The 17,071-nt window shown below is 36.7% G+C and overlaps 1 protein-coding gene across 2 annotated transcripts in view; it reads left to right on the top strand.

Annotated features, from left to right (window-relative positions):
• LOC126971427 (homeotic protein distal-less) overlaps window positions 1-17,071 on the top strand; it is a 125,912-nt gene that overhangs the window by 26,274 nt on the left and 82,567 nt on the right. The gene's annotated exons all lie outside the window — the stretch shown is intronic.

The following is a 17,071-nucleotide window of genomic DNA, read 5'->3' as shown; positions in this document are numbered from 1 at the left end:
TAAAAATATAAATATATCATATTCAAGTTAAATATTATCAAAGAAAATTTCTTTTCTATTTCTAAATAAGATAATCATGTAATATAATATAATTTCATACAATTTCCGAAAAGACTATACAATTTTCTGTTATTCTACCAAAAGGTGTTGGATAACTTAAAGTATGGTTCGAAGAAGGCGTAGAATAATGACTTTTATTAGAATACGATTGTGTTACCGAGTATGGACAGTTTTTCTTCCTAATAAAATATTACGAACTCTCATAAAACTCTTTTATACAATACGATATTTTATCGTTGAGTAATTGTAAGAAAATTTAGGATTTCAATTAATGAATATTACTTTATTATCTGTGGATTGTATAATTCAGTACTTACTTATTTATTTAGTTTTAGTAAGTAGAAATAATTGTACGAATTTGTACTCTGCTCTGGAAAAGTCAGGAAACGTCGGGCTAACTAAAATAATTTTGTTTTTCATATCGTAATATCTTTTTAGGCCTTCATAATTTATAACATTAGAAACCAAAGGGCAAATCACTAGAACTTAAGGTAAAGTAAAAAAAGACTGTATTAATGTAAAATAATGCAGTCTGTTAAATCCAAATTTTATATTAAAACCAACTGATCGGGACATTGGACTTATGTATATACAGATTTTTTTTGGTTAATTACGAAATTTATTGAACTTTAATCATTATAAAATTATTTCGTTTTACTCTGATCTTGTAATTAAATGATGTCATAGCAGAACTGCCAAACTGTGCGTCAAAAATATATCTCATAGAAATATTCTGAATACAGAAATAAAATTTGAAATAAAAAAATATACGGTCATGAATCGAATTTAAAACTAGCCTACTTCTCAAGTTTGATCAAACTGCATATAGTGTGCACAATTTGATTAAAATCAGTTCTGTATTTTACGAAGTGACACGAAATTTATATATAAGTATAAAGATAAATACATAAAAATATTATGTTTGCCAAACTATATTAAGTTTTTACTAGTGGGAGGCTCCTTTGCACAGGATGCCGGCTAGATTATGGGTACCACAACGGTGCCTGTTTCTGCTTTGAAGCAGTAATGTGTAAGCATTACTGTGTTTCGGTCTGAAAGGCACCGCGGCTAGTGTAATTACTGGAAAAATGAGACTTAACATCTTATGTCTCAAATTGACGAGACAGAATTTTTGAGTTTTTCAAGAATCCTGAGCGGCACTGCAATGAATTGGGCAGGGCGTATCAATTACCATCAGCTGAACGTCCTGCTCGTCTCGGCCCTTATTAAAAAAAAATAAGTAAACCTGCACAACTTGCCGTCAAAACATCGTGTCGTATAAAAGTCATGTAAAAGCGTCACGTGTTCTACGACAGTTCTATACCGATACGACATTAAATATTTACAAGTCACGACAGAAGTTCTGTCCTATGAATTATTGAGTGAATTTAAAGGTTCAATTTTAGTACAATTGCAAATTTTCTTTGTGACATGTTTTGATGTGTCCGATTTACGTTTTGCTCGCTTTGTAATATCATAGAGGTATAATCATAGAGTTAGAATAGACCACATACTATTTTTTTTATATAAGAGTGGGCAAATGGGCAAGAGGCTCACGGGATGGGAGGCGAGGCAACCGCCATGGACATCCATGGCAACAATAGGTGTCAAGAAATGTGTTGCCGGCCTTTAAGGTGGGAGTATGATAGGATACATAATAGCTTTAAGGGTAAATGTATACACTTCTATAATAAAGTCCCAGCCACCTCAGGCATTATCTATAAATAAATTTAAATGTTTTATAAAAAAATGGCTCTGTCGTAAATCAAGACAAGATTGTAATTATTTTATAGCGATAGAAATGACTGTACAATATTGTATATTTTTATTGAAAAGAGCGCAAAAAAAAGAATGCCGGGAGAGTTTCTTGCGCCGCTTCTTCTCTATTAGAGCGCCATTTGTTTCCGAAGCGGTATTATTATCTAGTAGTTATATGAAATGACATCAAAAAGAATTCTAAAGGAATCAATTTGGAGAAAATTTATGTCTTTTTATGCCTTTTATGCGATTTTATTGAAGGTCTGTTCGGGAAAACCGCAGCCGGTAATTGATTCCACAAAGTGGCTTTTAAATTTCTTGCAAAACGCGCGGTTGTGGAATGCCAGACGTCTACGTGATGCGGATGGTACTTTGCACGTAATGTCCGGTTGTGGAGTTCAGCTGGAATCAACCCGAACAGCTCCTCTGAGCACTCCCCGTGATAAATGCGGTAGAAGATGCAAAGAGAACCCATATCTCTACGCAACGCCAAAGAATCAAGCCGATAGCTAGACTATATACTAGCGTATAAACGACCTAACAGCCCGATAACGCATAGCTAATTTTGATTATCAATGTGTGTGCTAGCTAGTGGTTTAATATTCATTACTAAGGAGCTGGTGCCAGGCGTGGCAGACTTTTTACGACTTGTCAATCAAAATCGGTTACAGTGACAATAGATTCTATCTTGCTGTATCTCCGTTAGAATTGTTCTTCTCTCTCGCACACTTGTTTTGTCTTTGCGCTAGTATATTTTAAGTCTAAGCTATTAACTATACAAATGATTTAAGTTTTCTTTAGTGTTAATTCCGCCAATATTTGTTTTTAAAAAACAATTCGACACGTGGTTCGCCTCTACACGAGGCATCCTCAGGACGTGTTGTCTCGCCAAAATCTGGCACGAGTCTCGTGCCAACAATTAAAAACAAATATTGGCGGAATTAACACTAAAGAAAACTTAAATCATTTGAATAATTATGGATTTCCGCAAAGTAACGCCTAATTCAATAAATTTTCTAAGCTATTAACGATATTCTTGCTCAAGCAACATACAACAAATTTAAATCCTGTGTGCATAGACGAGAAGTAATAAAAATTTCATCAAAACACACGGTAACTTTTACAATTAATGAATTGTATAAAAATATGTGCGGCGAATGCTTCTTATGGACTCTTAAAACGTCTCGACAGATTTTGATAAAATTTTATAGTAGTTGGCTCGAATTTAAATGGATATTGGCGAGGTCACTTTATGAATAGTTACTACCCAATTAGATTATCTCTGGACCTGATGACGTCACATCATCACTTTAGTACGGTGTGCAAAACAAGTATCATTAGGATATTATTATTAATAAATAAATTACGATTTATTTTTTCAGTGTTATAGATTTATGTGAGTTTGTTGTGTGGTGATGCTGATAATTATTATTATAATGATGAAAAAACAATTAAAGGATCGGGGTTAGGTATAAAAAGTATTTATATTCCTGACAGAACTATTATACCGACATAGAACAACAGAAACTACAGAACTATTAACAATAAAAGTCAAAACGTTACAATGAAAACTTCAAAAAGAAGGCAGCGACAGCACAAAAATATCAGGACATGACGTAACGGTAATGAAACTGAAAACCGTACTGACGTAACAGAATGAGCGCTAGGGGGTGAAGATAATGTTTCCATGTAGTATAGTAAATAATACAGTTACGTACACAAGTTTAATCCTTAATAAGTATTTATATAAAGGCGAGATACTTATTAAAGAAAATAATATTGAATACTCGTACAAGTCCGGCCTCACCTTCGAGCTAAGGAAGGTGAATAGAAATCATGAAATATGAAAACTGACGCATTGGAAAATCGGCCTTGCCGACAACCGGTCGCCTAGAAAACACTACGTCGGAGAATATCCTTACGGATGAGTTTCCTCTGACATGATTACGTAACATCTGTTTTTATTTAACACTAGCTACACACCCCGACTGTGTTCCGGTTGAATTTGATAATAAATATGATAAGTAAAATATATTTTATGTATTTACTCCGTTTCTCGCAGGCGGTGGGACAAATGCCGAAAGTAACAAATATATTTTATTGGTTAACTCAACTACATTTCCAATTAAACATGATTTAAGACTGACTAACACTTGAACAGATGTTATTAAAAAAACAGGTATCACTACATATTATAAAACAAAGTCCTCCACCGCGTCTGTCTGTCTGTCTGTTCGCGATAAACTAAAGCTATTGCACCGATTGCCAATCGATAGTGTGACTCTCGAGAAAGGCTTAAGTATATAATATGTTTAGTTTTTGTATATATTTTATACACATAAACAATATTTGTAGGAGATGTCGGAAAGAATTAGTCGTTTGAGAGCTTTCAACGAAAACTCTGTCTCAACCCATTGAGATATAACAAAATAATGTATGGTGGAATTGTGTATCTTATATAATTCTACAGAAAGGCCAGATAACATACTATATCCATTTTAAAAATTAGCAATTAAAAAGCTTTAATGTAAAAGTTGTTTACAAAAATACGATATTATCAGTTTATTACTACATATAATAGAATCATTAATTTCCACTGGCTTTAGACTACATAATTCCCGAATACTTAGGTACATCATTTTTTATATTGACAGAACAGCGTCTGTTGAGTCAGCTAATACATAATAAATGTTGAAGAAGCTTTAAATTAGTATCAGAGACATCTATTGGTATTAATAGAAACTGCAGATGCTGGTACGTAGTTGTACTGGCTGGTATTATTATTATTCTTAATAATAGTGATTGTATTACGACGGTCCTTTGATTATAGGTATCGGGCATTAGTATATGAGTCAAAACGTTAGGTAGCATAACAATAACTCACGTTTCAAAGTATTTTAGTGTTAGCTTTAACGTGAAGCGGGCATTTTGAGATAAAAGATTAAAGTTTCGTAGTAACTTGTATCTCGAGGCAAGAGGCGAAACTGGGCTGAACGTTTTGTACGAAACTCTGAATATTGTACAGTCGTTGTCAAAAGTAAATTGTTCTTTATTTTATAAGATTTTTTATAACTCTTTTTGATATAATGTATATTGTTTTGATCAAAATTATATATAAACACTAATTCTGAAATATTTAACACAAATTGTGATATTGTTATCGGTTTATGTTATGAAATATTTGTTAATGATATTTTTAACCTTATTAAAAATGTTATTGTTAATTGCATTGACTTAAATTAAATCAGCGTATAGAACATCTGAAAGCTGAATAATGCGTCACCAATTTTGATGTATCAATGTGTGTGTTAGCTAGTGGTGTAGGTAATATTCAAAATACTAAGGAGCTTATTCCAAGCGTGGCTGACTGTTTACGACTTGTCAATCAAAATAAGTTACAGTAACTATAGATTAGCTTTACTAATCTATCTTGTTTTATTTCCAATAAGTATATGGTAAATTGTGAATTTCATTCAAATTCAAGATTATGAAAAATGATAACGAGCAATGATACCTTTAAGTCCATTGGCAAAGCAAGGCATGGTGTAATTAGATTTACCTTATACAATAAAAATATGAATGAATCCATAAAATATCTGAATATTAATAATACAATCATATAACAGTTATAAGTAATAAAATAAACAATGAGTCTTTTGTTCTAAAGGTTATTTCTTATCATTATTTCCGATTATGTAATTATGATTCTTATTATAAAATTAATTGATCAATACTTTTTAATCAATAACAAAAAAATATGCTTTTGTCAATCAATTGTGGTATAACGTCTTAAAGACTTAATAAACCTTACTGGTATTCTACTCACATTGAACACATATACACATACAGGAAACATTAAAATATAAGAATTAAATTTTAACACACAAACCGTTTCTCATTTATGATTATTTTATACATTTATTATTCTTTTGCATTTCGAAATACGTTTATTTTGAACATGTCATCATATTCAGCATCAGATATTTATTGTTTTTTATGTTCTAGTCATTTCCAGAAACCATCTCTAAATTTGTCGCGACCTTCTTGTCCATATCATATCTCAGATTAAAAAGTACACTGTCTGTGTTCCAAATTTCATCATAATTAATTTTGTGTTATTGAAATTACTTGCAATACAAAAATTTAAAATGTTTAAATCCTATTAATAATAATAGCAGGATTTAATAAAACATTATTCACGCGACTGTACCTCCACGTGCCGCCTTAAGCGTCACTTTTTTAAAACTAAAATTTCGACTCAAACTTGTAATTAAAAATGTCTATAATGATGGCTTTCCACTCCGTAATTATTTGTGGTGACGCTCTAGGCTGGCAGATGTACCGAGGGTCCCGGATACGATTCCCGGTAATAACAATGTTCCTGTCACTTTTGATAACAGAAAAAATATGGCCGTTGATATTGTTTTGGAAATTGATCAAACAAAGATTAAGAACTTAATAATATATTATACTCTTAGATCACTTGTACGTCTAGGTAGACTGTACAGCTGTGAAAACATTAAAAAAATAGCGGGGAACTGTTATCTTCTATTTTCAGCGTACATACATTAAAAAAAGTGAGATACAAATCGCAACTGTATGACGTAGCTTGTCATGCACACTAAAGTAATAAACCTGGCCTGTTTTCATGCATTGCCCAACAGCTAGAGCCTTTACCTAGACGTATAAATTATCTAATGCTAAAATTATATAAAAATACAATCACTCCGATTCGAAGAAGACTATCTTGCTTCGATCTTTTTAAGATGTACGCCATTGATTAGGTTATAATATAAAGTAATGGGATGTTTATTATTCTTTACAATCTTGTGATGCGTCTGTTTATTTTAACAACATAAGATTTCTACTATAGTTACATCAAAATATCTGTCTTTTAGCTACATATGTCAAAGATATAAACAAAAATTAGATTTGAAAGAGCGACATGTCAAATCAATTTCGTAATATGCAATAATTATTGGGGTTGAGCAAGCTATCAACTATAAAATTGAACCTGTAGATGGAGCCACAACCTGAGAGTTCAACTATATATACGTTGGGCCTGTTTGCCTCAAATCAATTGCTACAAATCAACTTTAAGCAAAATCGATTGTATCTGACTTAACAATTAAATTAATGAATTCAAGCAATAATTACTGATTAGTTTGTTGATTGAGTTTTTATTTTGTAATTGCAATAATTATGAAGTCGGTACTCTTGTACTTGTAGCGAATTAAATGATTGTTCAAGCGAAGCGAGCAAATCGGGCGAAAATTGCTCATGTTGGAATTGCTGAACAATAAACCCTGAATCTATGAATGATCATTAGCTCTGGTATTGCCATAGAATATGACTGCAGTTTATCAGAAAGATATGTCACTATGCCATAAAAGGAACTGCGCTCGATCTTCTGATTTCGTATCTAAACAATAGAGTTCAGAAGGTCGACTGTCAAGAGGTCTTCTGGGACTCCTCTCAGTATGGGGGTAACACAAGGGTCTATTCTTGGACCGTTCCTCTTCCTTATCTATGTAAATGATCTTCCTAACCTTAAAGAAAAACATCGTTTGAGAATGACACTTCACTGATATTAAAAGTGAAAAGAAACTAAGTTATGTATGATGAAGTATAGGATATTCTATCTGGCATTGTGTACCGGTTTAGCGCTAATAACCTAATGTTAAATAGCAGAAAACGAAATATATAAAATTTACCGTACCAAATCACAAAAATGTAGATGAAAGTGTTTTTTTAAACGGAGAATAGGTAATAGAATGCGGTTATCACTTAACATTACTTATTACCCAGTGGGAGGCTCCTATGCACAGGGTGCCGGCTATATTATGCGTACCACAACGGCGCCTATTTCTGCCGTGAAGCAGTAATGTGTAAACATTATTGTGTTTCGGTCTGAAGGGCACCGTAGTTAGTGAAATTCTATCAATTGTAGTACCGCTAAGAAATGTTGGATTTTTAAAAATCCTGCACTGTAATGGGCAGGGCGTATCAATTACCAGCTGAACGTCCTGCTCGTCTCGTCCCTTATTCTCATAAAAAAAACAAGTAACTTGCATATTATAATGTTATGCTCTTTTTAGGAAGACCCTCTTGCACAAAAAATGTACATTAGGTACATAACAACAAACACTGAGTAGGTATATAGATTATTGAGTATTGTTATTTATTACTCCACGATGTTTAGTTCCGATTTGATAAATGCACGACCCGCTTCATAATATGAGGAGCTTCCACAAAATTCTTAGTAGGTATCACCTGCTAGCGAAACCCTCTAAGAAAAAAGCAATTCGCTCGATTGTATGAAACATTCAGTCATTGCTAGATTGACAGATGACGGCATAATCTGGTAAAAAAGGAGATTGCCGAAATCCAATACGTTTAAAGCAACTGTTCGCTTTCAAACTTAGCCGGATTATACTTTGTTGCCAATCGTCATACCGTAATTACTAGTATTTCAAACTTTGTCAAATGACTGCAAGTTTCATAAATAATTTTAAATTTTTACTTAGTCAGTCCCGCCCCTTATTACGTAGTATTTACATCCTCTTTGGTAGGTCTTTTTGTTAATGCAACTTAGTATTCATAACAGAAGTATGCAAATGCATATATATAGATGTCAAGGTTACCAGTGTAGATTCTTCGGCGTGTTGAAAAGATTAATTACGTATTGAGAGCAAAGAATGAAAATTGTGAGACCTAAATTAATATTATAACATATCTTTTATTTCATATATTTTTTGGTCGAGTGCAAGTCGTGTATAACTATCAAACAAATGGTAGGATGGTAGGAAAGCATTTGCATCAAAATGTATGAAGTTTGCGTACGATTAAGAGAAAACTGATGAAACGAAACTTTTTTTTTTTTTCGAAAATTGATACACAAACCAATTTTTCCTTTAGTATTTTGTTTTCTACCAATAAAAGTGAAGAAAATTTGATTTTTTAAGCTTAAGCACGGCTGATATCGAACACCTTACCCGTTCGTTGATGCTCACTTGTGCTCTTTGACCAACGGGTTCATCAGAAGGTTCAAACAAATGGTTCTGCGGTTGCTTTGAGAGTGTTTTTGTAAGGGTTAAAATGTTTTAAGAAAGGCATTATTATTTTTTACTTGGTTCGCTTTATCTTAACATTTTCGGTAGGCGGTATAGTGGGCGGTACGATTTCGACGCGATGCTAGTGACGTGCCTAAAGTTTATCGATAAATCAAATAATAATTAAATATAAATAATGGACAGCTAGGTATAATGATATATACCTATTTTTAGGACTGCAAGACCTGTAATGTAGATATTATTTAACTTTTCGATTGCGACAGTTCAACTAACAACAACAAACTAACTTTAATAGATAAGACGTACTGCCCTGTACTTTCTCCGGGGCGTAAAAAGAATAGGGGAGTCCCAGGCCCATGGGTGTCGTAGGAGGCGACTAAGGGCTTTTTAGAAGTGGGAGAGTCACGCTGCCGTCTTATGACGTCAGCACAATCGGGCCAGACCCGTCCGGGTTAATTACCACACTCGCACAGAATACCGGCGTGAAGTAGCGGCCTAGTGCCGCTATGTTTCGCATAGGTTAGTGTCGAGGACCGGAGGCCATCCCTTCCCCCCCCCCCCCCCACACAAATTATGAGAGCGGTCCGTAAAAAGATATTACCCCAGGAGGGTACCAGCTCTACCAGAGCCGGAGAATCCCTCCCCGAGCACTCTCGCTCGGGCCGCCCTTCGTATTCTGGGGTGGGCACTGAACCGCGCATGACCGAGGACAAACGAGGCAGTAATACCACGGCACCCCGCTCCACGCTCAACGTGGACTTTTGCAATATCAGGGGAATTCACTCCAATTTAATCGCCGTCCACCACCACCTTGAGACGGCGCAGCCGGCCTTGTGTTTCCTTACGGAGACGCAGATATCTCGACCTAGCGATACGTCATATTTAACGTACCCCGGGTACAAAATTGAGCACAACTTTTTGCCTCATGCCGGGGTATGTGTGTACGTTAGGGAGGATATCTGCTGTCGCCGTCTCGGCAATTTTGAGGGTAGGGACCTGTCTACTCTCTGGCTCCGCGTAGATTTAGACGACCGCGTCCGTATCTATGCGTGTGTCTACAGGTCCCATAGTGGTAACGCAGAAACCGATCATCTCATGGGCTGCGTTCAAGCTGCAATTGACGTCGTGCTTGCACAGATCCCCTCCGCTTTAATCGTGGTCTTGGGTGATTTCAACGGGCACAATGCCAAATGGCTTGGATCACGTACCACAGACTACGCAGGGCGATCTGTGCATAATTTTGCATTGGCGTATGGTCTGTCCCAATTGGTTGAGTCGCCAACGCGGCTCCCGGATGTGGATAGCCACATGCCGTCCTTATTAGATCTTCTGCTGACTACACATCCCGATGGTTACCAGGCCTTTGTCGACGCCCCTCTTGGAACGTCCGACCATTGCCTGGTCAGGAGTGTAGTGCCTATCCGACGCCAACGTCGCAGACCACCAGCGACCCGCCGCGTTTGGCACTACAAGTCAGCAGATTGGGATAGGATGCGTTCCTTTTTTGCATCCTACCCTTGGGGCAAGGTTTGTTTCTCTTCGGATGATCCTAGTGCCTGCGCCATTGCAGTAGGCGATGTGATACTGCAGGGCATGGATATTTTTATACCAAGCTCTGTAGTACCGATCGGTGGCAGATCACAGCCCTGGTTCGATGCGTCAGTTAAAGCAGCATCTGACTGCAAAAAACAGGCGTATCGAACTTGGGCTGTGATCTGCGGCGCTGGGCACAAAGGATCCGAACTGCAAAGTTCTTAAGAGGAAATATAACCGTGCCTCCAGATTTTTTAAGCGGCAAATCGCCCGTGCGAAGTCTAAGCACGTCGTCAAAATCGGCGAGCAGCTTTCCAGTTACCCGACCGAAACACGCAAGTTCTGGTCATTGTCGAAAGCTGCTCTTGGTAACTTCAACCAGCCGTCCATGCCGCCGTTGCACATGAGGAATGACACCCTGGCCCATACGGCAAAAGAGAAAGCCGAGCTCCTGTGCGCTCTTTTCGCCTCCAACTCGACTCTTGACGACAACGGAAAAACACCGCCGACCATCCCGCCGTGTCAGAGCTCTATGCCTGAAGTACAGTTCAGGCAGAAAACTGTTAGGCGAGCTCTGTTTTCGTTGGACGTCAGGAAGTCGAGCGGGCCGGATGGCATTTCTCCAATCGTGCTTAGAACGTGTGCCCCTGAGTTGACGCCGGTGCTAACGCGTTTATTCCGGCACTCTTATTCCAAAGGCGTAGTCCCTGACTCATGGAAGTCAGCCCTTGTCCATCCGATCCAAAAAAAAGGAGACAGTTCGGATCCGGCGAACTACAGGCCTATTGCTATCACCTCCATGCTCTCCAAAATCATGGAGAGCATAATTAGCCACCAGCTTTTAGTATACCTAGAGGGTCACCAGTTGATCAACGACCGACAGTACGGGTTTCGCCATGGACGGTCGGCAGGTGATCTTCTGGTATACCTAACACATAGATGGGTGGCGGCTATTGAAAGCAAGGGGGAAGGCCTGGCAGTTAGCCTGGATATAGCGAAGGCCTTTGATCGTGTATGGCACAAGGCGCTCCTCTCAAAACTTCCATCATTTGGGCTTCCCGAGAGCTTGTGCAAGTGGACCTCCAGCTTCCTCACTGGGCGTAGCATACAGGTCGTTGTCGACGGATATTGCTCGAACCCGAAGCCCGTGAATGCTGGAGTGCCCCAAGGCTGTGTGCTATCTCCTACGCTGTTTCTTCTGCATATCAATGATATGTTGGACACCTCCAACATGCATTGCTATGCAGATGACAGCACTGGTGATGCCGTATACACGGGCCATGCAGGTCTCTCTCGGGAAATCGTCGACCAGTGCCGGGAGAAACTTGTGTCTTCTATCGAGTCCTCTCTCGAGAAGGTCGCGGAATGGGGTAAATTGAACCTTGTCCAATTTAACCCCCAGAAGACTCAAGTTTGCGCGTTTACCACTAAAAAACCCCATTTGTCGTATCACCGCTCTTCGAGAACACTTCTCTAAAAGCCGCGCCTAGTATCGGAATACTGGGTCTCGAAATCTCGAGCGATTGCCAATTCCGTGGCCATCTGGAGGGCAAAGCCAAATTGGCTTCGAAGAAGCTGGGCGTCATCAATAGAGCACGGCAATACTTCAAGCCGGCCCACATTCTAGCGCTCTACAAAGCGCAGGTCCGGCCACACATGGAGTATTGCTGTCATCTCTGGTCTGGTGCACCCCAGTATCTGCTCGATCCATTTGACCGCGTGCAACGTAGAGCAGCTCGAATTGTCGGGGACTCAGTGCTCTGTGAACGGCTGGATCACTTGGCGTTGCGTAGAGACGTCGCTTCATTGTGTGTCTTCTACCGCATTTATCACGGGGAGTGTTCCGAAGAGCTGTTTAACCTGATTCCTGCCGCCGAATTTCACCATCGCACGACACGCCACAAGTTAGGATATCATCCCCACCATCTGGATGTGTGGCGGTCCTCCACAGTGCGGTTTTCAAGAAGCTTTCTCCCTCGTACTACAAAGCTGTGGAATGAGCTTCCTTGTGCGGTGTTTCGGGGACGATACGACATGGGTACCTTCAAAAAAAGCGCGTACACCTTCCTTAAAGGCCGGCAACGCTCTTGTGATTCCTCTGGTGTTGCAAGAGAATGTGGGCGGCGGTGATCACTTAACACCAGGTGACCCGTACGCTCGTTTGTCCTCCTATTCCATAAAAAAAAAAAGACGTATGTAAATGAGTACTTATAGAATAATCACATAACAGAAAAAAAATGTCTAGTTTTGGGAGCGCAATTTCAAAAATATTAACAATAGAACTGATTTGAATTAAAACACGATAGGCTATCCACGACCTACCTATGTAGATATCCATAATATATGAATCGAATACTTCTTTACAATTTTTTATGGAAGAATGGGACAATCGAGAAATTACAATTAAGTACATTGTTTTCAAATGAAAAAAAAAAATAAATGAAATAAAAGCATTACCTTGCAATATCAACATAAGTTGAATAAAACCAGTTTTGTGTTGTAAGTGTTGTGTGAACACTCATAAGCATTTAGTACAAAACTATTATATTAACATCGAAATCTTTAAATCTTTTCGATAAGTGCCCCATCCCTACAGGGGTGTGGCTGTACCTTAGGCTGGCATTGTTTTGTCGGACAGACAGACATGTGTATCCATCTATATATCCATGGGAAACCATTTAGAACTAAAAGATTGATTTTAACTTATGAACTTATTCAATTTATTATTCATTATTGCTTTAAATGACCAATTCCTACAGAACCACACAACAAGTAATTCACTGAAAAATCGCACCTATTAGTACAAAGTGATCACTATTGCCTATTCTATCGTATGAAGAGAAACAACAGAAACAGTATTGGCTAACGGTAGGGCCACAAAACAACAGACGACACATAATAAAAATCTTCGACTTTTTCAGCCTCAAGCTCTGTACTCTATTCGTTCTTTACTCTGTACCGCTAGCTGTCAAAGTTGCGAATGGACGATGCCGCTGGCATCTTCGTGTGTTGCGTCAATTTATCTCAAGCTCAAGAAAGTTAGCCCCCCAGATCTTAATTTTTTTTATTTCTTAATTTTTTTTTTTATTACATCGTTAGTTCGCCATTTGTTCTTGATTGTTCTCTATTAACATTTGTTTGTTCTCGATTTTTTTTTTTTAAATTTGCAATTCATTAAAATTGGTTAGGTTAGGTTATGTTAGGACAGTTAAAACAACGCACGAGCCGAGCGTAGCGTGCCGCGGCAGCGGCCGGCGAGTGCCAGAACCAAATAGTAGGCGTTTCCCCCATTTTTAATTAATTGTTTTTAAATAAACAACAAAAGAACAAACAATTATTTATAGCGAACAATTAAGAACAAACTACGAACTAACGATATGCGATATTGAAAATTCAAAAATAGAAAAAAAATTTTTTTTGGGGGGCTAAGTTTGATGAGCCTGTATCCCACTGAGTTGTTTTAAGGGTTTCGTTTTAAAATGGAGGGTAGAGGTAAAAATAATCATCTATGTATATGAAAAAGTGTCCGTCAAAATGCATTCAATTCGAGTGGCGCTACATTAGTATCAGGGTATATTTTAAGAGAAGCGCCACATATAAAATCAGTCCAGGTGTATATTTCCCTATAATAATTATTTTCAAATCAAATCAAATCAAAAATATTTTTATTTCATAGGTAAATCATATTACACTTGAAATATGTAATTTTTTCATACAGCTCATTCGGAAGGCAGATTTCCTCAGAGAAGAATGAGCAAGAAACTCTCACTTTTCAGAACAGATTAGGTGTTACTTTAAGTTTATACTTATTATATTATTTCGTACAACGTAAGTTATTTAAATTTTCAATAATCAACTACATTAGTCGACAATGATATTAAAATTTTAACTCAGCATACTTCAATTCATCTACAATTGCTACATTCATACCTTACCCTGTGTCTCCACCAGCGCCATTGTGGATGGTTTTTGAACTATAACTTACAGCATACACCTAGACACTTTTTCAACTTTTCTCCCATATGAGATGATAATCCTTACCTCTATGAGTACCCTACATAGTTTTAACTCACAAACCGCAATTGTTAAAAACTTGAAATCTTGATCGAGTGTATTTCTACTGTCGCTAACTCGTAACAGCAAATAAAAATCAAGGCAGATTCCGTTCATAAATTTATCATAGAAATTTGACATAACTGTAATGCAGTTATGTCAAATTATGAAAATGAAAATATGCAGTTAGAATCTACTATTCATTTGGTGGAGAAATGCTTTCTTAGAAGTGAGAAACAGGCGTAAAACACAGTTATATTTTTTATGAGAATTTTTTTAACACTTAGATCATTTATACGTCTAGATAGAGCCTCTTGCTGCTAGACAACTGATGAAAAATGACCAGATTTATATCTTATATGATAATTCGTTATTAGTAGTCGTTAGAAGTAAAGAAAGTGCTGCAGAAATTTAGCGGAAATCTACCTACAATAATATCTTAAAACCCGATCACAACGTGAATATCTAATGTGCCGTAATGCCTTAGATAATTTATTAATAGATAGTCTCTTGCTGCTAGACAACCGATGAAAACAGGCCAGATTTATACCTCCAATGTGCATTACAAGCTACGTATTACACTCGCGATGAGCATGTCACTTTGAGTTAGTGTGCGTGCATTGCTCAAAATAGAGGTTAACTGTCAAGATCATTTTTTTATAAATGATCTAAGGTGAAAATATGTATTATCCAAGTATGTCTCATGTAGTTCATTATTTATTAATCCCAGTGATTACGCTAGTGGTCTCTTATTACCAAATTCACTATATTTTTGGATTGAGGATGTTGTTAGCAATGAATTATTTGCACAAAATAGACCATAGCTTAGCTCAAATTCGCGTGTTGCCAAGTTTTGTAAATAAATATATCAAATTGGACATTATGGGCTACTACTGACCGAGGCGATAATAACAGTTTTCATGGAGGATGCAGATAATTGGCTTTATTTATTACACCACTCGAGTTACTGTTTGTTTGTTTTCTGCTGTAATTATTTTATTGATAACATAAATATTTATACTGCAGTTGTCTAACTTTGCAACACAAACTACATGAAATTGTTTCGTTGTATTCAAACGAATATAGAACATGTAAATATAAATTTTATTTCAATATAATTTACAACAATCTCTCTAATCGTCTATTTAGAAAGATAGATGCACCAATTGTCCCTTATCATGTGCGACGGGAACGATGGCTGGTCCATGCGTCAACTCCTGAACGAGTGCTACTTGTGGTCCCTAGTCAACTTGTTATAGTTAAAATAAATCAATGTATTTGTATGATGCGATTATGATATTTTATGACAGTAATCACAACCATCGTGTTCACGAAGCATCCTTACACAAACAATGAATTCAAGTTTTAAAGGTCTAGATCTAATACATCTTCATTAAAAAGAGTGGCCGTTGAGTTTCTTGTATATTCTTCTCGCCAGATCTTCCTTCTCCGAACATATGGTAGATTCGGTAATTGAAATTAAATATTTATGATGACAATTCAAAAGGGCTTAGATTAAGTCTATTTAAGTATAAGTAGTTTATTTAACTTTGACATGAAGTGAGACTTTTATACGCGTTAACTTTTCAATTCAAAACATACGGCTATGACAAATTTCGTCGTGAGAAACTTTAAAACAAAAGACTCAAGCAAGTTTAAAATGAACGCATTTCATCTCAAGGCAATCAGATATCTATAATTACAAGCTATAGCTATCAATTATAGAGTAGCGAACACCACACTATATTTTAACAGATGATATATGTCTATGCTATATTTACTCTGTAGACATAAGATTGTAAACTGACATTGACAATGTCACTCATAGTTCTTCGCCATTTTGGGAGCTCAAGAAAGTTAGCCCCCCAGATTTTAATTTTTTTTATTTTTCATAATTTTTTTTATTACATCGTTAGTTCGCCATTTGTTCTTGATTGTTCTCTATAAACATTTGTTTGTTCCGTTTTTTTTTTTAATTTGCTGTTAGAACAGTTAAAACAACGCAGCCGAGCGTAGCGTGCCGCGGCAGCGGCCGGGTATTCCCTGAACCAAATAGTAGGCGTTTCCCCCCATTTTTAATTAATTGTTTTTAAATAAACAACAAAAGAACAAACAATTATTTATAGCGAACAATTAAGAACAAACTACGAACTAACGATATGCGATATTGAAAATTCAAAAATAGAAAAAAACTTTTTTTTGGGGGGCTAAGTTTGATGAGCCCATTTTGGGGAAATTGTAATATATTGACTTTTAATAGACTTACGGCCTTACAAATAAAATTGGCATAAAGTTATAACTAATCATAAACCGAGAAAATTCAAATTGTTTACAAATATACATTTTGCTTACGATTGGTTTATTCGGACGTATAACGTTTCCCGCGTTTATTTGGAAGGCTGCCTGACATTCGGAGAACTTCAGAATTATCATTTTTTTTTTTTTTTTTTTTTTATTTATTTAGTGGCACGAGAATTATCATTGTATTGACAGTGTTGCCAACGATATTGTAAACATTTTGCATATTCTTTGTTTATGCTTAGTTATAACTTTATACCAAGTTTATTTGTAAGGCCGTAAGGCTATAGATATAA

The sequence above is a fragment of the Leptidea sinapis genome, chromosome 23, assembly GCF_905404315.1.
Source record: "Leptidea sinapis chromosome 23, ilLepSina1.1, whole genome shotgun sequence".
Classification (NCBI taxonomy): Eukaryota; Metazoa; Arthropoda; class Insecta; order Lepidoptera; family Pieridae; genus Leptidea; species Leptidea sinapis.
This window is presented reverse-complemented; position numbering and strand designations above follow the sequence as displayed.